Raw genomic sequence first — 23,254 nt, forward strand, 5'->3', positions numbered from 1 at the left:
GATAAGAGAACATGGACCTTTTCATGCTGGTATTTCTTGGCTTCGCAAGCGAGGAACTGGGAGGGAGAGACGGTCAGTGCCTGCCCGATGGGCAATCATTACAAAACACAAACAATGAAGGGTTTCTTGGAGGCCAGTGCCCAGGGAATTTGAGGCCAGTCCTGCAGTCTCTCCTCACAAAGCGCTGACCTCCTGGGAGAGGGGCTGTGTGCAAGAGCGTGGTGGTACATATCCTGGGCTGCAGAGGATGCCTGATCCATCTTCAAGTGACTCAGGGTATCTGGATTTGTGGGTTTCCACCTGGAATTTCTCTAAAGGGTGCTGACTTTCGTAAATGTTTTGTTCCCTTCCCTCCAAAATGGGGTTCTTTCACTATGAACCTCTTAAATAGAGGACTCCTGGGGAAGGAAAGCTGTTGATTTCAGAGAAAACACCAGTGCCAGACTCTATAAGAGATGTTCAGAGACCTCACAGCATCTCTTGGCTTTTGCAGGAAAACATTCATGCTGTCTACACCCTTACCCTGAATATTTCAGGAATTTCCCTTCCAGTCTAGGGCAGATAGCGGCGTCCGTGGATTTGTATAAAACAAAGCTCAGGAATGAAAAGGTTTCAAAATGCTGCTGCAACCCAGTCTGGCCAGCACTGTGCAGTCTGGTGTGACTGGTCATAAAGGAAACAGGGTAGATCATCTGCTGGCATCAGCCTGCTTGTCTTTCCCCTGACACCGCCCTCCAGAAGCTGGAGGTTGGCCCCAAGGCCACTTTAACTGCTCTCCTGAGACTGATTGGATGCCTTGGAATGCACTAACATAACCGTGCTTTTAAAAATCAACGTCCTCCGGTTTTATGACTCTTCTTGGCCAGGTTCCCGCTCGCTGTAACTGAAGCAAAACCTTTTTCATCTGCAGGAAACTGCCGCTATTGGTGCATTTGAAAGTTTACAGGAGGATACACGATGGCTGTATTACAGCAAAATCCAGGATGGAAAAAGGAAGCTTTCCAACATTTCAGAGTGGAAATTATGAAAATTAGAAAGCCTCCTCCCAGTCCCTGGTGTGGTTTGCGAGCACGAGTAGGGTGGAGAGATGCTGGAGAGGGAGGAAGGGGGTGTGGATGTGCACTTCCAGATTTGCACGGTGTCGGCAATTCACCTTGGCTTTTACCCTGAAAGCATCCTGGCTGCCAAGTGGGAACGACAGCACTGGCTGCGTCTAGCAGAGTTCTGGAGAGGATCAATGTCTGCAGAGACTTTTTCATATATAAAGTTTGATGTATTATAAGAAATAATTTAAAATTGTGACCTAGGATTGCCAAGCCTCCCTCTTGCCATAGCCCATCCATCATATTACCCTTGACAGATTTTCTTGGATGGTATTTTCAAAAAGGGGGAACTCCAGGCTCTACCCTCAAGCAACAGTAACAGCTTTGAGCTCATCTTTGAGGAAAGGAGGGCCTGTGAAAATTTGCAATTTGCTTTTCTTGGTTTTCTGTGAAAATCTGGACTTTTAATGAGGACAAACTACCTGTGGGGTTTTAACCTTGCCCTACTCTTCCCCACTGTCTGCTGATGCATTAAGATTGATTAAGGGAAGACTGAAAGACAGAAAGTCACTTGTTGGCGTCCTCATTCAGCTTCCTAGGATGCTCTAAAGCATCGTGGGTAGCATTACAACCCACAGAGGACACGTCTTGTCGTTAGAGAGACACTGTTGCTACTGAATGGATAGCAAAAGGATTAGTGAAGGCAAGATGTTGGAGAGCTTTTCAGGAGTGCTGTGGAAGAGGAAAAGGACACTGGCATTCTCCTCTCTGAACAGTGGTAATCTCTCATGGATCACACTGAACCTGTGTGCTCCCCCTCAGCATCTCACAGTGCTCAGCCAGACCTCAGCATCTTTTTCAGATGCAGCAAATACTGACACTTACCCAGAGAAACAGATGAGAGATACCTACTGCTTTCAATGTCAGATTGTATCTACCCTGCAATGAAAGAGAAGCACTGGGAGATGGATCCAATCCCTTTCCTACCTCCCCCGCTGCCCTGTACTCAGGTGAGGTATCTGACATTTTATCAAGCCATTGGTCATAAAGCCACACTGCATTTTCAATGATCTACTTCTGGTGACCTTACCTCCAGCCTGCGAGTATGTAAACGTGGAAGACTAGCCCAGAAGATGGCCATGGGCTGGCCTTCAGAGCAGGTTCAGATATTCCCTCAGGATCTCCGAACACATGTCTCTAAAAGGAACAGCAAGCACCACGAGCTCCCCAAAAAAGACTCAAACACAGAGGCTCCTAAAATTGAACAACTGTTTCTGTGAACATGATCTCAAGGACACAGAGAGGGAGCTGGAGCCCAGGACCTTTCTGCTTGGCACCTGTCCTACATTGGGCGGAGACATCCATGTGGTGGACAAGAGCACGTATTGCAGCCCTTGTGACACATATTTTAGTTTTGCTGGGATATAAGTTGCGATCTAGTGATCCACAGCAATAAGGAAGCAGAGCCTTCTGCCTGGCTCTGAGTCCAAAGACCACATAGTCACCATGCAGTTATGCTACAGTCTTCCAGCCTGATCTAGAGGAGCAGCAGACCAGCACCAGGGCTGTGAGGGCAGGGCCACCAGAAGGTTGGCACCATCGACATCTTTCAGTAAAGCCAGCGGTAGCCACCTAGTTGGCTGCAAAATCAATAAACTATATTGCAAGAGGCACACTTTTTGTTAGCATGTAGGCTTGCACTGTATTTGCAAGCCTTGACTAAGGCAATGATCTTTGCATCTTCTACATAGGAAAATCTGTGAGAAGCATACAGTAGTTCCAACATGAATGAATTGGGTTGCTTTCCCAGCTGTGAAATTGATTTATATCTTCTCTAAAGTGGGGTGCAGCCCATCTCTTCTGCAGTACACGTGCCCTACTAGAACTCCCCTCCAAGGACAGGCAATTTCTCCCACAAGTCCCACAACTATCAGAGGTGGTAGTGCACGTCTTCCCAGCACAAACCTTGGGCTGATAAACCAAAGATTCACAGAACCATGTGCAGAGCTAGTGAACACAGAGTTGTGGGGTCAGACCTCTGTTGTGAGGATGTTTACATCTGAGCTGGGCTAGCCTGGCTGCAGCATCTGGATCTGGTCTCCAGGAGCAAGCATGCAGAGCAGAGACGGCAGTCTGTGTTTATATCCTCTAACTGGAAAGGCTGTTGTTTCCTATACAGTTAACAGAAGATGGATGTCAACACAGAGGGCAATTAATCCCATATTAAATTGTCTTTGAAGATATTAGAGTGAGTTATCACCAGAAGACACACATTGCTTTCTCTTCTTTGACTACTGACGAGACCTAAAAAAGGTAGTAAAAATTATTACAACTGCACGACAAACTTGGAAATATAGGCTGGCTGAAGCTATACATGGAAGCCAACTAACATGGGAAGTGCACACTAGCAAGAACATAACTCTCTACCTTCAATCTCTCTTAGATGAGTTTCTCCAAAATACATCTCATTGCATCACTCATCTCTTGGGAGCTGGCAGGGTGGAAACTCCCTGAGGCAGAAACTTTTGAGTCAAGGCCAATTTGGTTCACTCTTGCAGTGACTTCTATTCTGAACTAAAATGGTAAAACAGTAGAATGGTAATTGTTCTGCACGTAGATCTCCAAAGGGCAGATGCTTAGTGCATCAACATTAATTGCAGGTTATCGGTCCTTAGCTATTGTTTCACATGAAGTTTACCTACAATGATGCAAAACCTGGAGAGAAAATAGATATCCATAGCCTCACCCCATCAAGACTTGGTGGCTTTTTTAGAGGCATGGCTGGAAAAAGAAAAGAATTTCAACCTCAGTTGAGAAACTTGCTCACTTCTTTCAAAGTGTGCACAACCCTAATTACACCTTCTAAATATATTCCAGAAGTACAGCTGGATTGTAGAGTGTGTGCGGGTGACTAAATGGCATCATTTGCAGCCCATTATCTTTTCAAAAGCTTTTCATGTGGTATCTTTGGGAAGTGGAGACTAATTGCGCTCCTTGCCTGTGCAATCTGGAGAGTTTGATACTTTGGTCCCAACAAGAAAAATTAAAGTGTAAGAATCACTCATACCCATGTGCTGGTAGAATGAAAAGTCACCCTTTCTCTGAAGCCATTGGAGATGGTTGAGGCAATGAGGATAATACATCTTCACCAGGAAATTAGCTACTCTCAGATAGAAAGTTTGACCAGAAGTTTGGAAGCCTGTTTGAAATCTAAATCCAACTTTCTGAACTTCTTGAATCAGTGACAGAAACTGTCGGACTACCTAAAGAACAGATTCCCTTTTGGTCAGAACAGCCTCTTTCATTATTTCCATCAGGCTGGTTAAGGGGGCCCTGGCACTTGTGAGCTTCACTAAAGTCACTGCTGGTGTTTAACCAGACTTGTGCTGGTGCCTGGTGTGGACCAAAGATGTCTCAAGAGTGAAAATGGAAAAGCTCTATGAAGTCTGTTGCTCATCCACTGTTTTGTTTTGTTTTTCCCCATATACTTACAGTATCCTGATCTAAATGGATGAAAGATTGATCAAGAAATTAAGAACTGGAAAAAGGCATGCATCGTACTTTTCTTTTGATGTCTGAAAATGCTGTTAGTTCAGGAAATTGTTGAAGCAACATTTAAGCAATCCCTTGTACGGATCGTGAGTTGACAAAGTCTAGAGAATTTCTACACCTGAACTTTAAAACCCAGCTGAAGGCATGTCTAAGCCCTTCCAGGGATAAGTCCTGGCTAGAAGCTGAGTTGGGACTAGGTCTTCAGGGTGGGGCAGGTTGGAAGACATTTCAAATACACAAGCTACCTCTTTGCTTTATCTCTCACTTGCCGGCCTTGTGTGAAAGACAGTCTCTGTACTGAAAAGCTCTTCCAGGAAGCTCCTTGTAGGGGTGGTAAGTTGTTGTCTTTTGTGCTGTAGAGCACTACCGTGAGGCAAACTACTTTGGTGCTAAACCATCATGATTCCTGAGCTTTGGGCTGCTGGTGAGGGTATGATCCAGGCATGGTACTAGCTACCTGAGAAAGCCCTCAAGCACACTTATTAGATGGGAAACCAAAAGGATGCATGAACTACAGAAGCCTTTCCGTCCCCCTCCAAATCTTTATAACGGATGATCCCCCCTTCCCTTCACCCGAATCCCAAACATTTGGCTCATTTCTGGCTCCCAGCCTCTGTCCCCTGGCTTGCCCTTGTTCTGTTCCGTGACCTACCCTTGCTGTCCCAGGGTCTGGCCAGCACAAAGGCAGCAAGTGCCAAACTGTAATGAAAAAAGCTTTTTATTTTCTGATCAAAATAAGAATCTGAGCTACTGGAAATTTCACAGCAGAGCCTCTGCTCATGAGGTCTTAAGGCCTTGAGAGCTTCGATAATTCAATTAAGCTCCAACCATTTGAAAGCCAATTTGAGCAGCATTGCGGCTCCGAACTCTGTGGAGTTCACCAGTCACTCTCCATTAGCCTCTGCCGTGCTTTCACCTCTTGCACCCTCAACCTATGTGCATTTTGGGGGGAATGAAGTCTGGCAGAGCTCCTGATCCGTTTCACAGGAAAGTCTGTTTTGATTTGTTACACCTTTTGGAAGTGTCACAAAGTATTCCAACTTCTAGACACCTGAGAGGGTGAGCCGAGCATTTATCTGTCTAGGTAGAGTTCAAATTAAACCAATTCCTCGAAAATACTTGTGAACAGGTCAGAAAAGATAAAGCTCAGATGAAGCAGATAAAATTGATGTTTCGGCAGTCACAAGTGATTATATCAGAGCATTATACAGGTGACAGTTTTGCTACTTAAGCTTATCCTTTTATTCTTTTTTTTTAATATAATTATTTGTCTACAGGGCTGGTGAATAATTCATTGCAAATAAAGTGTGTTGCAAAATGCTGCTTTTTTTTTTTTCCCCCACTGCTCTAAGTTTCTATATTGGTTTCATCACCTTGAGGCTTGAATGAGTTCCAGAAAAAAGCTAAAACAACAGGAGTTCCTTGCTTCAAGGTCTCTCTTCTCTCTTGGACAACTTCTACACTCAAGTATCTCCTGTTCCTTTGTTATCCACAGTATCTGAGTAACTCTGCTGTCACCTCGGCAGTCTATCAGATCAGTAGCAATGCTGTCAAGGTAAGACGCCTGTCCAAAATATGTCACTGAAGGTGCTAAACAAAGGGACCTGCACGTCAGCGTAAGAGTTTGCAAGTGAATAGTGTGAACTGGAAAGAACAACTTCCCTTGAAGCACTCGCTTAGTCGTGGTGTCAGAGCGCGTGCTCGCAGCATCACTCACAGAGGCTCGCATGAGAGGGCTGAACAAATGAAGACCACTCCACCATGAACGCCGCAAGATCTGCCTTGTTCCACCCTGCTAGACCCTGCACTACAGTCCTTGGTGTGAGAGATTTCCGATCACTTTACTCCCAAATCCATGCTGGAAAAATTATTAATAACAAGCCAAATGCTGAATTAGGCTTTGTCTAGTAGAAAAAGAAAATCAGTAACTCCGAGTAGTAAAAGCGCTGGTAGGTTTGTACAGCAGCAAGACATACCCGAACTATTTTGCTGGGTTTGCTGGAGGGCAAGCTCCTCTCTTACCAAAAACAAAGGTCGCCATAAGCTGCAGAATAGCGTGGGAAAACCTGCCTCAGACTTGGCCTGCAGAGCAGAAAGACTGATTTTTTTTTTCAGCCCTGGATTCTCTCTTCTCAAGAGAAATTTATTTATAGGAAGAATGACGTTTCCTGCCGCATTCTTAACGTGCTTGCAGCTTGGGATAAGAACATGGGACCTTTGTCTTCTGCCATCTGTTTTCTATGGTAATATATATCCATTTACGGATTTATCTCTGCCGGGTGTGTTTTAAAGTTGTGATATGAATGAGTGTTCATGGATATCCATTCAGAGAGGAAGTGTCATAGGTAAATACCAGTCCCAGCTCCGTGCCGGTGTAGATTTACACTTGAGTAATGGACAGTGGGGTTCTGGCTTGGGGCTCTGGGCACATTTTTAATTTTAGCTTATCTTCTTTGGAGGCACAAGAAATAAAAAAGTAATCTGGACTAAAATCCTGCTGAGCTGCAAACATTCGCTGACACAACGGGGCACAGGGCCTTTAATTGACCATAGCTGAGAGCTGGGACCTAAAGCTGGGGTGCAAGCTGCAAGACCAAATTTAAAATGGCTTTTCCAGCCATATCTCTCCCAGCTTATTTTTTTTTCTTACAGCACTTCATTTCCTCTGGAGATGGCCTTCCTTTTTACACAGCATCTATAGTGTCGTCCTTTGAGCCTTGAAGGCAGAAGAGAGGGCAGATTTGTTCTTTTTTAAAACAAGAAAGCTGCGCTTTTTTCCTCTGGGCTTTCTAACTGAAAAAAACAATGCCTTGTGTTTGTGGTGAGAAACATTCCCATGGCTGGAAAATAGCCAGTGAGGTCTTGAGAGAAGGAGTAAATATGTGTTCTTCTTTACCAGTGCCTCGCAACAGCAGAAAGCGATCTCTGAATGGTGCTAGGCATTCGTTAGACGTTAGCAGGACTCTATTCATCTTCCTCTCACACACATCCACAGCACATGGATGTAATAAAGACAGCTCACAGGCATAAACCGTCTCGCATTAATAATGCAAAGGGAGAAAGGATGACACATTTAACGTGCATGTTTACTGGTGGGGGAAGGAGACCAGAGAAGCAAGATCTGGTGGGAAGGGGTCTGTGCTGAGAAATAGTGTGTTAGGGATGGGATTCATGTCTCCTGGTCTGGGGGGTCCTCTTCTGACCAAAGTGTCCCTCTATATGCTGGCTGAAGGAGAGCTGGCTGGGGTTTAAGGAGTTATTAATTCAGCCAAACAGGGGCGTTCAGGGGACCACCTCTGCAACGCCTGCAGAGTATTTTGACTCCCTCTGCCGTGATCCTAAAGGCAACCCGAGGTGCTGGCCAGGAGGGAGATGTCTCATATACATCAGCATTGACTTAGATGAACCCAACACATCTCACTCCTGACACTGGTTACTGGTGTGTCCCATGGCACAAAACTTAATTCTGCCTCAGCTGACATGTTTGGTGATCTCTGTGCCACACCTACCAATATTTAGCACTGCCCTTTTTTATTTGGACTTGGAAAAGCCTTTGTAAAGCCATCTCTTCTACTGGGTGCATGCAACGCATTGCACAGATTTCTCACATCTCAGGATTTACGTGTGAAATTTGTTCACTCAGGACCGTATTTCAGGCTCTTTCACTGGTGATGTGGGATTTTGTGGGCTCTGAGCTTAGAAACACAGCTTCTGTGTGGCTTCAGGACCCCAAGCACAGAGGATCTGCCCTGCCACCTCTAGCTAGTGGGGGGCTCCAAGGAGAGAGAGCATGGTGCATGCTTCAGCCAGGTTGACCTTAACCTCATGGTGCCTGATTGGGAAGCTCTGGGACAAGGCGGAGAGAATAATGCCAAGACCAGAGATTTAGGACAAGAAAGAGCCAGTTGCAAAAATCATCCTACTAAACCCTCTGTCAAGCCTGGAGCGAGGCTCCAGCATTTGCCTGACAAGAAGCCTAAACCACCCCAGCCTTAGGTCAAGAAGTGGGAGGGAGAGAAACAAACCGTGGGTGTGAGTGAAAATAAAGCAATACAACCCCCCCGACAGCGGCTGGTCACTAGGGCTATGTATGGAGCTGTTAAGCATGTACACAGTGCCAAGCCCCCTGCAGCGCTGGTCGTCCTTATCCATCTGTTCTTGCCTCCTATATAAATGCCGAGCTTCTCCAACACCTTCTTCTGCAGGTATCTCCATGCTCTCTCTTGCTCCCCACTATGGGGTTACCTCCTGGAAACACCCTGTGAGAGTACTCCTGGTTTTTACACCTCTCCATCACATGGGCTAATGCACACAGCAAAGCAAAGACTGTTGCTCCTCAGGTAAGTATGGATAGCATGTTTCCAAAGGGGATGTGTGCATGTCTGGAGGAGAGTGGTCTCCCATTTTCCACACTGTTGTATGACTTATCTCTGGGTCTCAGGTGTGGACTCCATGAAAGCATGTGCCCTTCCAGACGGGGAGGGACTCGCTATGGCCAGCAGCAGAGGATGGTGGCCCAGCCGCAGCTGGGATCTCGCCCTGGATGAAAAATCATCTGCCACCTTGCAGGAAGCCGGTTTTGAAGAAAACACCAGACTCTCGGCCTCCCTACGCTTGTAAGAGCAGCTGCAAAGCCACCAGATGCTGACCCATCTGCTGTGATCTGGGTCAGCAACAGCCGTGCCTGGATGATGCTACAGCGGTGCTGGACACTGTACAGGAGACACAAATAAAAACTGTCCCCAAGGTTCGTTAAGGCTACAGGTGGGACTGCCTGCCCTGCGCCCTGCTCAGCACCAGCATTTTGAACCGCAAGGTCTGAATTTACCAGGAGGGACATTTCTCAGCGCACTCCAAAGTAGCAAACAACAATCAAACCACAGCAGACCAAAGCTGTGTGAGTAATTGATTATCTTTGGTTTGCTTGACGGACTGGAAAGGCAAAGGAAATATGTTTCAGGTTGACACAAAGTTATTCTGCTTTCCCTTCTGTCAAATGGAGAAGGAAGAAAAGCAAACAAACAAAAGGCTTTGTGTTTAACCGAAACGGTTTTTAACCTGCATTTAATTTTTCAGATTTTTTTTCATATCTTTTAAAAGTAAGGCATTCATCCAAATGAAATTACACTCTGTTTGAAAGAAAAATTGGAAAAAAATGTTTTGAAATATCCAAAACCAGTTTGTTTTTTTTTTTTTTTGAGTGACACATGCAACAGACGGGAAGTAAACTCACAGGTGGCTTCAGCTGCCACAAAACTGCTTTTCAGCAGAACAGATGCCTCGAGCAAAGGTTTCCCCCAGTCCTGCGCAAGGCAGCTGTGAGCCGCTCGCAGAGGTGTGGAGCTTCTGCACCCGATGTGCGCTCAGCGTGCGCTCCGCTGGCGTGCATCGCGCTCTGAGCGGAGAGCTGTGTCCCAGCCACCGCCTCCTTGCCAGCCTGTCAGTCCTTCAAAGCGACGGGACCCCCTGGTCCCTTGGGCTCTACTGTTATTTGCTTTTGGGAAATTAATGGCATAATTACAGCTGCCCCGGGCCCCTCTGCTACGCCTGCCACAGTGAGAAAGCCCCAGGAACTGCCAGACCCGTGGCGTCACGTTGGCTGGCACCTACCTGAGCAACAAGTCGTGCCCTCTGTAGCCCGTGTCGCGCAGTGCCACCACTGCTGGCTGTACATCTCAGCTGGGACAGACACCAGTGGGCATCCATGTGCACGTTCACCTATACGGAGCCCTCAGCCTGAGCTGCTACTGCGTATTTGACGTTATCACCATTTACTGCCCACCGTTACAGGTCGTATGCCATCACACCAGCTCAATGAGTATTGATTATTAGAAATGATCCTTTTCAGCAATTATTACCTGCAAGTACTATCACAGAGCCTTTAATTAGTTCTAATTGCTGCATGTTATCTTATTATTCCTGCTGGCACCAGTTACCACCCCAAGTTATCACACAACCTCTGACTAGTACTCATTCCTATTCATCATCATACAAGTTCTACCAATAGTAATTTCTACACACCATGGCATACACCAATAGTAATTTCTACACGCCGTGACATAACCCCCATTAGCTCTGACTACTAACAGTGCAGACAATTGCTATCGAATGGTACCCTCCTCATCCTCTGGGCATGCACTCAGGACAAAGAAATCACGGCTTACCCTTTCCACACTGCGTCTCCTCAGTGATCCGTATGGTATTTTGAATAAAAGTCTTCGGGTCCTACCCGGAGTCACAGCTGTCTGTACTACCATAGTGCAGTGCTAATGCGTGTGTGCGCGCCCGTGTGCGTGAGAGAGCATTCACTGCACACACAGGCGTCCTTTGAAAAAACTTACAGTCTCATTGAGATTTCCCAACTATCAAATAGCTGAGTGGGTTTTCACATCAGACCATATGAGTCAAGATGTGGCTTGTTCGAAAGAAGGAGGGGGGAAAAGGGAAGAAAAAAACAAAAAAGGAAAACCCCAGCCTTGTAACCTTAACAACATGTTTCAAGCAGCGTATCTTTAGCTTCCTTCTGTTTCTCGGTGTAGTTTGCTCAGTGGGATTGCTGTGCCACAGAGGTGGAAGAATTACGCTTCTGGGGAGAATGTTCCAAAAATGTCAAGCTCGCTTCTTGTTGCCACAGATGGTAACCAGGTCAGTTGTCTAATCAAAGCTCTATCAGAGTTATTACACATTTTGCCATGTGACTGCAGACCCCTCTGGTTTGCTGTACAGTAGATCACATGTTCACTTTAAAAAGAATATCTGGTGTATCACCATCTGGTGCGGAGATTAATGTTAAATCCTGCGTTCAGATATTCCTCTCTCCTAGATGCTGGAAAGCACGCACCCGGCGCAGAGGGCTGGGGCAGACCCTCCGGGCTGTTCCGTTCAACACAAGCACTCACCGGTGCGGGATACGCGGTGTGGATAGTGCCGTGCAGCGCATGTGTGAGTGAAAAGAACAGGCATTACCACTCACACTCACATCTGCATACATATGTACCAGTGAAAGCCTGCTTGGTGGTGCGTACTTGCTTCTATGCACACTTATAAAAATTATTACATTAGAGCTCTCTATAGCTGTGACGTGGTGTCTTCACAAAGTCAGTCTCAATGTCTACTTCTTTTTTCTCTTATAAAACCACATTAGACACTAGTAGACAATGGTATTTCCTTTCTCTGGAAGAAAAGTTTGAAATAATTTTTACACTTTAAATTGTACACAAGTGTTTCGGAAATGAGAGAAATACTTTCCCTTCCCTTCCCACAGACTTTCTGCAACACTGGCGGCTGTCCCGGAGCAGCCAGGTATGATTCTGTGTTTTGGTAGAAATGTGTTTTGGATGTTGTGCTCATTTCCATGCCTGGTTACTGGTTACAATTCCTGGTTCAGATACAGTTTAGAGTTAACGTGTGCAAAGTGGGACCTTCTCAATCCACCAACTGCATAGTGGTATTCTGAATTTGCTTAGTAAAACGGAAAAGACGTTGGCCCGCACTCCTTTCCTTGGAGCAGTCTAGCTGAGAGAGAAAAATCTGCTGAGCTGTGGAGCCAATCCCTTCCTCCACGTATTGTTCTTATTTAATGCAAAACTAAAAATACTTTGTTTTGATCGAAGTCCAAAAGCCTGGATGAAGGTGCTAGGGACATGACATTAAAGCAACCGTTCAAAATAAAGAAGAGAAACTCTGTATCTGCTCAGCATATGCATATGCATTAAAACCAGTCAAAGAAAAAACCCAGCAGCTTGATGTGGGAAACTCTAAATATTAAAACAATCGGCCTTTGTTCATAATTGGTTCCATATGTCTCTTGCCAAAGAGAGACAGGAAAAGATGGAAATATCTTAAGCATGACTGACTTATATAGGTTTTTTATGTGTAATAGGTGCAGAGTTAGGGTCTTAGCTTCTTACAGGGGTTTTTTTTTTTACGATTGTTAATGCCCCCCCTGCTGTCTCACAGGATGCCTTGCTGTTTTTTAAGCGCGAGGTGGCTGGCAGCTCCCAGTTGCCCACAGGGAACGTTTGCCTGCATCAGCAGAGCCACTGGGATCTACTGGTGAAGAAAGAAGGCGAAGGCGACTGAGATCTGCTTCTCTGGGAGCTTTGCCTGAATAAAACCTGAGTCATGTCTGAGTCAGGACCTCAGGATACGAGAGCAGAGTAGCGAAGACGTCCGTGCTCACTCAATCTGAAGCCCTGGGCTGGGGGTGCTCACACCAGCCCCTTCCCCAGAAGCTCGCACATCCCTGCAAGCAAGATCCCCCTCAGGTCCAACTCTTAGAAACCAGCCTTGTAGACAGAACTTTATCCACTAGAGGGGACAAAGAGCTGTAACACACATCTCCACCGGATCGAGTAATCAAGCTCCAGGACCCATGGCAGACAGTCTACTGGTACCAGCATGAGGCACCACCTGGACTCATTTCCTCCACAGGGGAAAGCAGAGCATTCATTCAGTCATTTACACAAACCACAGTTCTTTGCACAGGTTTTTAGGTCTTGCAAATAAAATACAAATCTGCATATTGCTTAAGGCAGCTGAATAATAATAGAAATATTATTTGCAGGAAATGTCTTGCGCATGTGAAAAGTAGAAGAAATCCATCCATATTAATGGTATGGGAACCAGTTCCAAAAAGATCCCTGCATAACCCAATGGGCCTCACTCTTCCCTCTCTCACTGTGCTGCTACAGGAATCCTCCACAGAAACCATGTAACACTGGAGGCCTGGGCCCACTATGACTCTTCTGTCTCATTCCTCATTTCCTACTTGGTATGAACCTGGAGACAGGAAGCCAAACCAGAATCATCAGGGTTATGGAAACCATCTGGAAGGATGAGATACTGGCTTTTTATTTTCAGATTTGTTCAAGGTACATTGATAGGTAAATGTATAGGGTAGTCTATTAGGCTTAGTTTGACACATTGCCTATAGGACAGGTAATGTAAAAGATGCTCCCACCATGGTCTTTCTAGCCGTTCCCAGAGAGGGAGTTTAGGTGTTTGGGGCAGATGTAAGCATGTCCAAGGGCACTTCAGCCCATCAAATTCTGTATTTCCCTATGGAGAGTCTTGTAGTCGACTGCAGAGGCAGATTAAGATGGCTCAAGTCGTCACTGAGGCTTCATTCAACTGTACAGGCTGCAGAGACGATCTCCGACTGAACAGCACAGTAGGAAATAAAAGCCAAACGACTGTAACGGAACATCCTGGCCTTGCTACCACAGACCCTCAAAAGAGACATGCCATATTTACTAACTGCTGAAAGACGAAACTCTTTAAAGCAGTGGATGCTTTTCAGTGCTAATCGCAGGCTGCCAGGAGCAGCGGTTTGTGGTAACAATGCATCAGAAGAAAGTACATTCCAATAGATTGCTATTTAGATGAGATTTTTTTTTTTTGTCTTTAATGAAAAGGAAAGAGAAATCATTTATCGCTGCAAAGCATGTCTTGTATTTGCAGCTGAGAAGTCAAGTTTCAAGTCAGTGTATGCCCAACGGAGATCAGTGAATGGAAACCAGGGACAGCAGCGGCACAGACTGAAGTGCAGTGTGCGGTACCTATCAGATCTATCAATAAGACACTGTTCTGTAAAACTGAAAAGTCACTCAGTACAGAAAAAATCACTTCACTTCTGTACTCTATGAAGAGATGGGCATGGTAATAGAATAAGAGGAGAAAAAGGATAACTTGCAGCTCCTGACAGTGTTTTCCACCTTGGATGATATCTATGGTCTCCATCAGTAGCAAAGTCAAACTTTTCCCTGGAGTCCCAATAGGGAAACCACTTGTGTTTGAGCTCTTTAGCAGCTCCTATTAATCTTGGTGGAATTTCTTACTTCCCACTGTAAGAAATTCTCCCTAGCTGATTTGTTGGGGCAGAGTAAAGCAAGAGGAAGACAAGGAGAAGAGGGCAATCTTTGGGGCTGCAGTCCCTGCAGTGACTTAGTTTATGTTTTATTGCACCCAGAATCAGACTGTAAGGGAAACTGCCTCATGGGCGTGAAAGATAAGCATAGGTTGTCATTGCAAATCCAGCTCACCTTAACTTTAAAAAAAAAAAAAAAAAAAGGCAATTTTCCAGTCTTACGTAGTGTTTTACAGAGAAACATCATGATCACTCTAGCCTGGGGAGGGATGTGGGAAAACACAGCGGGTAGATCGCCGTTTTTGTCAGAGCTGGCAATAACCCAGCAGCCTGCTGGTGTGAGAGAGGCTGCTCGCAGTCCCCAGCCACAGAAAGCCAAGGGGCTTCCCCTGTGTGTGGCAAGGCTGTGTCACATCTGGGGGCCACGCAGCCCATCACACGTCCCTGTCTTCTATGGGCAAGCAGCACATGTGAGGGCCTTTGCTGGGTGCAGCAATCCAGGCTGAAGATGAAGGTCAACCCCACCCCTGAACAGAGATTCTTGCTTTGTTTTACTCTGGTTTGGTGCTGTGGGTTATGCAGTGGTCAGCACGGTGTTGGACAACCTGTGCAGCGTGTCCATCAGTTATATTGACAGAGATGACTGGGAATTCAGGCTGCATTGTGCTACAGCATGGTTGTTTAACCATCTGCAGTTCAAAGACATGTTAGTGGGTCTGACTAGCATCAGCCTAAACAGAAACCCAGAACCAAGCACTTCTGGACTCAGAGACGTTCACATCTGGTGCGCATTGCTGTAGGTTAACCCAGAATGTAATGTTAGGTTTTCCTGAATTTCCTCATTCCTCATATTCCAGCAGAAATATCCACATGGCTGCTTGTCTGTTGCTTGTTGTACCTCAGCCTTGGGTCCCATGGGGAATGGGTGGCAGAGCAGTGTGTCACCCATTGAGCCTGCACCTAGCCTAGCGCTTAGACTCATCAGCTGGTGTGTCCACCAAGCCAGCATGTTCTCAGCAGAGCCTTTAGTGAAAGTCATTGCACTGATGTAGACACCCCAGAAAATGTCTTCAGGAAAGGAGAGAGAGCAACCCGCACCCTTCTTCTTCCCCTACTCCCACCAAGTAGACTCTCTAGGAGCAGCTTCCTCCCACCTCCAGTCCTCCTTCCCACCCACTATCCTGTGTACAGCCCTTGCTGGGTCCCAGCCTCCGTGCATCCAGGTGGATGGACTCCTGGAAAACTCTGGCCAGAAGAACAGCAGCAGATAGCAAGTGGGGCCTCTGGTAGATGGCAGGACATTTCCCTTGTGTTTTAGTGTGCCAGTAGGTCGGCTCTTTTCCCACATAACTCAGAGAGACAGTAATTAATTAGGGAGGGAACTTGCCTGACCCCATTGCCCTGGAGACACGCCCCTGTAAACATCACCAAGGGATCGCAGAGGCCACCTCTGACTTCCAGGGCTTATATAAACAAAAGCGGAGATATTTGGCAACGACACCACATTCCCGCATCGTGGATGTGTAGCAGAGGCTGGATGCGATGCATACAATAGCAGGCATGCGCTTAGCTGGGGTATGACTGTGCAATATTTCTGTCAGGGATCTGGGCTAAAGTCTTTGCAAATCCTGGTGACTGCCAGGAAACGTGCAAATACTTGGTGCACTTCAGTATCAAGTCTTAAAATGTTAGCGGGCTGTTCCTGTGTAGAGCTCAGCACTGCTGATTTGCCTGAATTGCTGAAGAAAGAAGGGTTTGCTCAGCACGGCATGGAAGGTGCTCAGCCCGGAGCTAGATTTAAGCCTTAAACAGGATATGTGACATACGGACTATGTCAAGCACTGTGAAGATAAATGCTTCTTTATTCTGTGTAATTTTCTCTCTTTTAAAACTTCATCCTTGTTACACTGCTTTGATTAATCTTAATGTACTGTGGGAAAGCATCTGCGTCTGTGTGAGGGAAGGAGAGAGAGTTGTGTTGCCCCAGGAGAAAGCTACATGGATAGCAGAGAGGCCAACATGTCCTTAAAGAAAGGAGGGAAGTAGAAGACCCCTGAGACACATTAAGAGGGTTTTTTAAAGCCTTTCCAGACCTGGTAAACAGCCTCTCAAGCAAATTTTGTTTTGTAGCTGAGGTCTCGCAGGCATGGAGTAATGATGGCTTTTCACTCACTGAGGAGAAAATTGTGTTTGCACAAAGCTGAAAGAGGAACTGCTAACATTGTCAAAATATGAACCCAATTTGGTTATGTTCTTTGTAGATTTGTATGGACAGATTAAGAAATGTGAAAAGTTTGTCTGACTCTCTGGATCTTCAGCCTTAGAGTCTCTCCCTGTAATTCCTATCAGTTTATATTTTATTGCTTCAGCTCCCCTGTGTCTGCCAAGCTGTAACAACACCTCACCTCAGTTGTCGGAGACATCTGGTGTGGCATTTGCCTCTCCTAACTTTGGTTGCCTTCATCTGAGCTTGTCAACTGGACTCCTTTTTTCATCAGCAAAGAGAAATGGGTACTTGTAAAGTTTGAGATGCCGGACCTGCTTCAGCTGCCTTCTTTACTGAGGGGTGAATAATACCTAAAAGTGTCAATGTCTCCCCACTGACTACAAAATAAGCTTAATAACTGGCCACTCTTGGTCTAGTTCTCCAGCTATCAGAAGTTCTGCTGTGTCCCTTGGTAGCTGTATTTCATTACCTTGCCTTTGTCAACATCCCTGTTGACATTCACACTCTCGGCTCTTCATTCTCACCATCTTCTCTTTATGCATTGTTCAGTGTGGGAGAGCAGCCTAGACTGCTCCACAAAGCGCTTCTGTTCCATAGAGCCTTTCTGAGGGTCAACGCTGCGACTTGACTCTCACGGGAGTGAGGTTAGGAGTCATCTGCGGTTAATGGCACCGTGCACAGGGCTGCAGCACAACACTATAGCTTTTCTTCCACTCCAGGACTCTTCAAGACAGCTGTGCCTGGTAACATGGGTCCCTGGGCTGAGTTCACAAAATGACTCAACAAATTCGTGAAAGAACGTCTACTGTGGGCTGCTAAATTCGAAGACCTGACTTCTGGGTCAGGAAACTCCTGAGTGCAAATAACTGGTGGTTGGAAGATGACTATGGAGACTGTGGCTAGGTTCTTACATTTATCTGTAGACACCTGACATCAGTTGCTGCTCGAGACATGATGCTGGTCTAGATCATTCATTGTAAAGATCAAGCAGGATCATTTTTACGTTCTCATTTTCAGACATGTCTGAATAAAACCAGATGAACGGCTACCTACGTGGATCTCTTCAGTGTCACAGTCAGGCTGAGCAACCTCAGCTTTCAGTGCGAGTCAAGGGGCCTGATTCTGCTCCTGCCCACCACACTGGCAAAACCCAGGCTGACTGCAGGGGTGGAAGACAAGGCTTTAAATCTCCTGCAAACCGGATGCTGAGGATAAACCAGAGGATGCTGCTGTTGCCAGAAAGAAGCCCATTAGGAGCTGCTTCAAACAACTGATTTATCTGATAAATAAACACATGGAAATACCCATTATATTGCAGAGGGTGAGGTTAGCACCCACGCTTTTGCATTATGCATGATTTGTGACCGCTCCAGTACAAACTTGCTGCTTGCTCGTCGATTAACAAGGCCTGGCAGCCTGGCAAAGCCACACAATTTATTGCCACTGTAGAGGTTAATGGATCACTTTACATGTTGATAATGTCTTATTATTGCAATGGTTATTAAGAAAAATGGAACACAGACACCAGGAGTCAATAGTAACTGCAAGAATGTTTGTTTGATTACAGCAGGGATGGAGACTGCCGTGTGCAGGGTTCGCTGTGCAAATGGTTGTTGAAGTACATCTGTCACAATCTTCTTTTCGCACCCCTCCTTTCTCCAATTGTGCTCAGTACCGGCTATGAGCATGGCTACTGTTTAGCAGTGTTATGTCACAAGAAAATAGGAAGGTGAATGGTGCAATTGCTTCAAGAATGGGCAAGGAATAACAGCTATCCATGCCAGAGTGTTCTAGCACTACATGCAAAGGCACACTGGGCACTGGAGATCCGTGTCCCAGACGTCGATGGTTGGATTATTCTGCAGTTGTGGTGCAGTATTATGCTTTGGAGGGAACAAATCACCAAATTGTGATTCTGGAAGTCATATTTCTACTCTTTTTAAGCAGTAGGACAGAGGAGGGTGCTGCTCAAATTGTTTCATATCCCTCTGCCTGACTTTCCTTGTCTGTAAAGTGATGAGAAGACCTGGCACTTACCACAGCTACTTTTGTTATTACTTCTCTATTATTAACAAAGAGTTAGATCACTTAAATACCTCTCTCTTGGCAGCTCAGTTTTAAAAGCTGGAATATGTGGGCATCAGTATTGACCACTCCAGATCTTTACTGGGATGTGGTGGTCTTGTTTGCCTCATGGTGCCATCCCCATTGCCAAGGTCTGCCAGGGAGCCCAGCTTCCTCTTGGCACCCCCTGGCCAAGGAACCTGACCCTCATTTTGGATCCTTCAGTGTTACGGTTTGATTTCTCCTCCTTCAAATATCCAGCTTTAGGTCTGGCTGGAGACAGGAGTCTGACTCAAACCTTGATTCCTGTTCATCGCTAGCTGGCAGAAGAATGAGCCAGAATACTTGCAGCATCCCAGGTAATTTCCTCTGCGTTCCTCTGACTAAGTTATGGTATTAGAAACAGAGATTCAGTTTCATATCCTTGCTATTCTGGTGTTAACTCTGCCAGGACTTGGTAATGTGGGGAGGGTGAAGAGCAGCTGTTTCTCGTGCTGGAGCATAGCAAATCCTGATTGCTACGTCCACTCAGGGAAAGAAACCACAGCCCCTCTCCTTGCCAGGAAGCCCTCATGAAGATCACTTTCATCAGAGAGTCTCCTGTATATATACACTCAGATATTTATAAATATTATCTCTATAAAACATTTACTTTTTGTATAGCCACACATACATGCATATGTGTATATTTATCTGTGGAGTGTGGTGGGAGGAAGGCTGAGGAGTCAGCTGTGGAAATAGATGTCTCCAGGAATGCAGAGAGAGCTATGGAGTGTACTGTGGATTTGACCGGCTTGGTGGTGTTTGGATGGTGTCTAAGACCCCATGAACCATTGGAGACAAATTTCCTGTTGTTTCCCAGGCTGTATTTGGAATGGGACAGGGATACAATGTTCATGGTTTAAGGACTTCATCTAATCCTTGCTTTCTCTCCTGGGATATCAACTATACCTCCATCACGCCTGCCTGCAGAAATCAGTCTCGTTTTTGAGGCCAGTTGATGTTTGACTACTTCAGGCTCACTTTTCCACCAGGATTATTATCCCTTTTCCTGTTTGCTTGAGAGTCTGTTTCTTCCAGGTCTAAAGCCACATCCATAATGCAAGGAAAAGCATCCCTCAGCCCACCTTGCTCTCAAACCCTCCCAGGCATGCTCGGCACGCTGTATCATGGAGACCCGCTCTAGCTGTGCCTGAGGCAAGTCTTAAAAGTCAGCAAGGTTGGTCATGAGGTGAGACCTCTCACAGACTGCACAAGAATAATTAGTGTGTCCAGAGGCGATGAGAGTTTGACTGAGGGATGCTTTTGCAAGCAGTGAAACAAAGATTCAGAGCCTGTATTTCTTACCCGGACTCCATTTTCCCCTTAGCACACCTGAGCGACCTGCCGAGCCTGTCCCTGTGCTGCCTCCCTGCTTAGACCCCCATCTCCCTGTCCAGGTTTCTCCAGGCAGTCCAGTCCCAGCTCATCAAGCAGCTCAGTGGCCGCCCACCGGTGCTAACAGCTAATTATACAATGTAATGTCGGAGGCTTCCCTTTTATCTCGCCTGGTAGAGCCCAGCAAAGCTCCCCAAGGCCCTTTGGTAAGAGGGGAAAGGAAGTGTCGGTGCAGCGACAGCTGCTTCTCTGATAGCGGGATGACAACACGGTGAGTACACCATGTCCTGGAAGGAAGTGGCAGCTTATGCCATGTGGATGGAAATCTCTAGTCTCCGCCAAAAAAAAAAAAAAAAAAAAAAAAAAAAAAATTTAAAGTGTTCCCATGTGATATTACCTTTACAGAAGAAGTGTTAAACATATCTGCTGCCAAGGCTTGCCATCCTTCCTGTGAAACTCTGCTGAACTCACTCCAGGTGAGTTCCTGCAGGACAACTAAGCTAAAAACCTTGTTCAGAGAAAAACTGGCCCAATCCTATAGTCATTCTTCAGTCTGTATTCCTGCAGAAGCAAGTTACATCAAGGTGGGTTAGTCTGAGCTGAGCTAGGGCTCAGTTTTCTTTAGAAACTGGTGGTTACTTCTAATTTACTGTCTACTATAACCTTGCTCTCTACACTTTGATAAAATGGGCTTGCTGTCTTGGTACAAGCTGTTAAAGTGGGCTTTGTCAGAGTCCACTGGTCTGGGAATGGGTTACTGCCCCTGCAGTCCAAGAAGCATTAAAATTGGGTTTCTTCAAAAGGAAAAAAAAAAAAAAAGACAAGTCAAGGCTCCACAGACCACAGTTTCCCAATTTTTTAAAGTAATCACCCAGTTTGGAGCAGTGGAGGGCACCAGAGAATTGGAAGGGGAGCATCATGGTAACAGATGGCTTCACTCTTTCAGCCATAAACCTGACAGGGATGAAGATGCATGGCACGGAGCAGGCTTCAAGATCGTTCCCAGGAGGGTCCTGTTACCTGGCAGTCCATCTGCCTGCGGCCCATTCAGCCCCACTGGTCTGGCCCTGTGCTCCTCACCCAAGTACTGGTCTTGCTGGTAATGGCAAAACGCTTGGTAATGGGTTAATGACCTCCAACAAACCTGTCTGCTAGAATGATCTATAACAGCCAGAGCTTGAAGTGTTTCCCTTCCTTCATACTGAGTTTCATATTTACCTTTCTGTATCCGGTACTGGAGATTATTTTTAGCATTGCTTAATGGACAAGTGGTTTGAGATCAAGCATAGCCTCAAGGCAAGCTGATGTATGAGTAAAGCCTGAAAATTGTGCCTCATCGTATCAGACAAAATCATCCTGCATTCAGAATAGTTGGTCTAGATTATCCAAATTTCTTCCTACTATAATTCCTAGGTAGTTTTTAAAAGAGTCCAGGTAGTTGGAAACATGATTGCTTGTCAGGGAAAGCTTATTTCCTTGATTTGCAGAGACGTTGGATTAGATTCAAGTCCTGATCGTCAAAGTGAGCCGTGAAGCCTGGACATGCTAAGCCTGAGTCTGCCAGACTCAGGCTCGGCAAGGGGACGAAGCAGCGACACTACTGCAGTGTGTCCCTGCACAATGCTGCACAGACACACCAGCTCTTCCCGAGCCAGCTGGGGCTCCGTCGTGGCACGACGTGGTACCGCATAGACATGTCCCTGCATTACAATTTCAGCTGCGACTGTTCGCTGGGATTCTGGAATTACACATTTTAAAGACCAGTTTGAAACACAACCTGAGAAGAGATCTATTGGTTTCACGGAATGAGGCCACTTGCACCTCTGGAGAATTAGGTCCATATTTTATTTGGTCCACTGTCATCTCTCATTACAACAACAACAAAAAACTCACACCCTCAAAACCCATAAGGAAAGACACCTGGATGGAAGCAAGGGATGGACATAAGAATAGACAAAGCCTAGAAACAGCTCCAAAACAGTGCTGATGATGGAGCATGAAGAGCCAAAGAAGAAATTATTCCCTATCACCTCTCTGTAGGGCTGGATGGTTCCCAGCAGAGTAGAAGGTTTTCCCACCCTTCAAACATGACCAGACGTGTGGGATTGTAGTTTTGGCGTTCACAGCCTCAATCAACTGTCAACCCAGGCTTTCTAAATCTTGGCAGTCTCAGATACCTCTTGGAGCTACCCCATGACGAAATGCCTTTAAACACCCCACTGTTCAATAACACCTCTCCTGTGGATGCTCTCAGTGTCCCCGGTGTCAAGCCCCCAGCTTGATGAAGTGATGCTGAGCTACAAATAGACCAAGAGGGATTGTGGTGCCAAGCTTGTTCTATAGCAACTGCAAATAGTCCAAAGAAAGCACTGGCCCCTTCCCACGCAGGGTAACTTTCACAGCATGCTCTGGTCATGAGATGCGGATGTTGCATCTTTCCTTGTAACGGAGATTTAAACCCTTAGGGATTTCCTCTGGGATGCATGGTACTCGGAGCTGGGGAAAGGAGTCGAAACCAGAGTGGCAAATAATTATTAGGTTGATTCAAATCTTACAGCCCAAAGAGTATTTCAGTATTTCATATCCTACATAGAGGCTTTGACAGGGCAGCCTTCAACTGTTTTCCTCTGCCCCTCTAGCTCAGCAACCTGTGGGACAGAGCACTCCGCAAAGCACTGAGGAGAGACACCAGCTCAGAGAGACTCAAATCTATTTCACAGCACAGATGGACACTTTAGTAAGTGGACCACAGGCTAGAAAGTTGGCAAGCTCTCCTGTTTTTCACTTTTGTGGTTGATGCCTAAGATTCCTCATCATTAGACCCTGAAATTTGAAGCATTTAATTTAAGAGATGCCAAAAAACTCTCCTGAAATTTCAGAATGTAACTTGCCGTCTTATTTCTTGTAGCCTGAACTCAGAGAGTATGGATCACCTTGGCATGACTTTGTTTTTGAAGAAGATAAATGATCTGGCAATCCCTCATTGTTGTTTTGCCCACACTCCCCGAAAAACTTCCAAAACATGGCCATCTCTGACCTTTAGGCAAAACCCATCAAGATGTGTCAGAAAATGCAGGAATTTGTTTTGAAACGTTTAAATATTTTTAAGGAACTTTTAAAAAT

General features: G+C 45.9%; 1 protein-coding gene across 1 annotated transcript in view; it reads right to left on the bottom strand.

Moving 5' to 3' along the window:
• FRMD4A (FERM domain containing 4A) overlaps positions 1-23,254 on the bottom strand; it is a 223,853-nt gene that overhangs the window by 199,634 nt on the left and 965 nt on the right. The window lies entirely within an intron of this gene.

The sequence above is a fragment of the Chlamydotis macqueenii genome, chromosome 1, assembly GCF_036417535.1.
Source record: "Chlamydotis macqueenii isolate bChlMac1 chromosome 1, bChlMac1.mat, whole genome shotgun sequence".
In the NCBI taxonomy this organism is placed as follows: Eukaryota; Metazoa; Chordata; class Aves; order Otidiformes; family Otididae; genus Chlamydotis; species Chlamydotis macqueenii.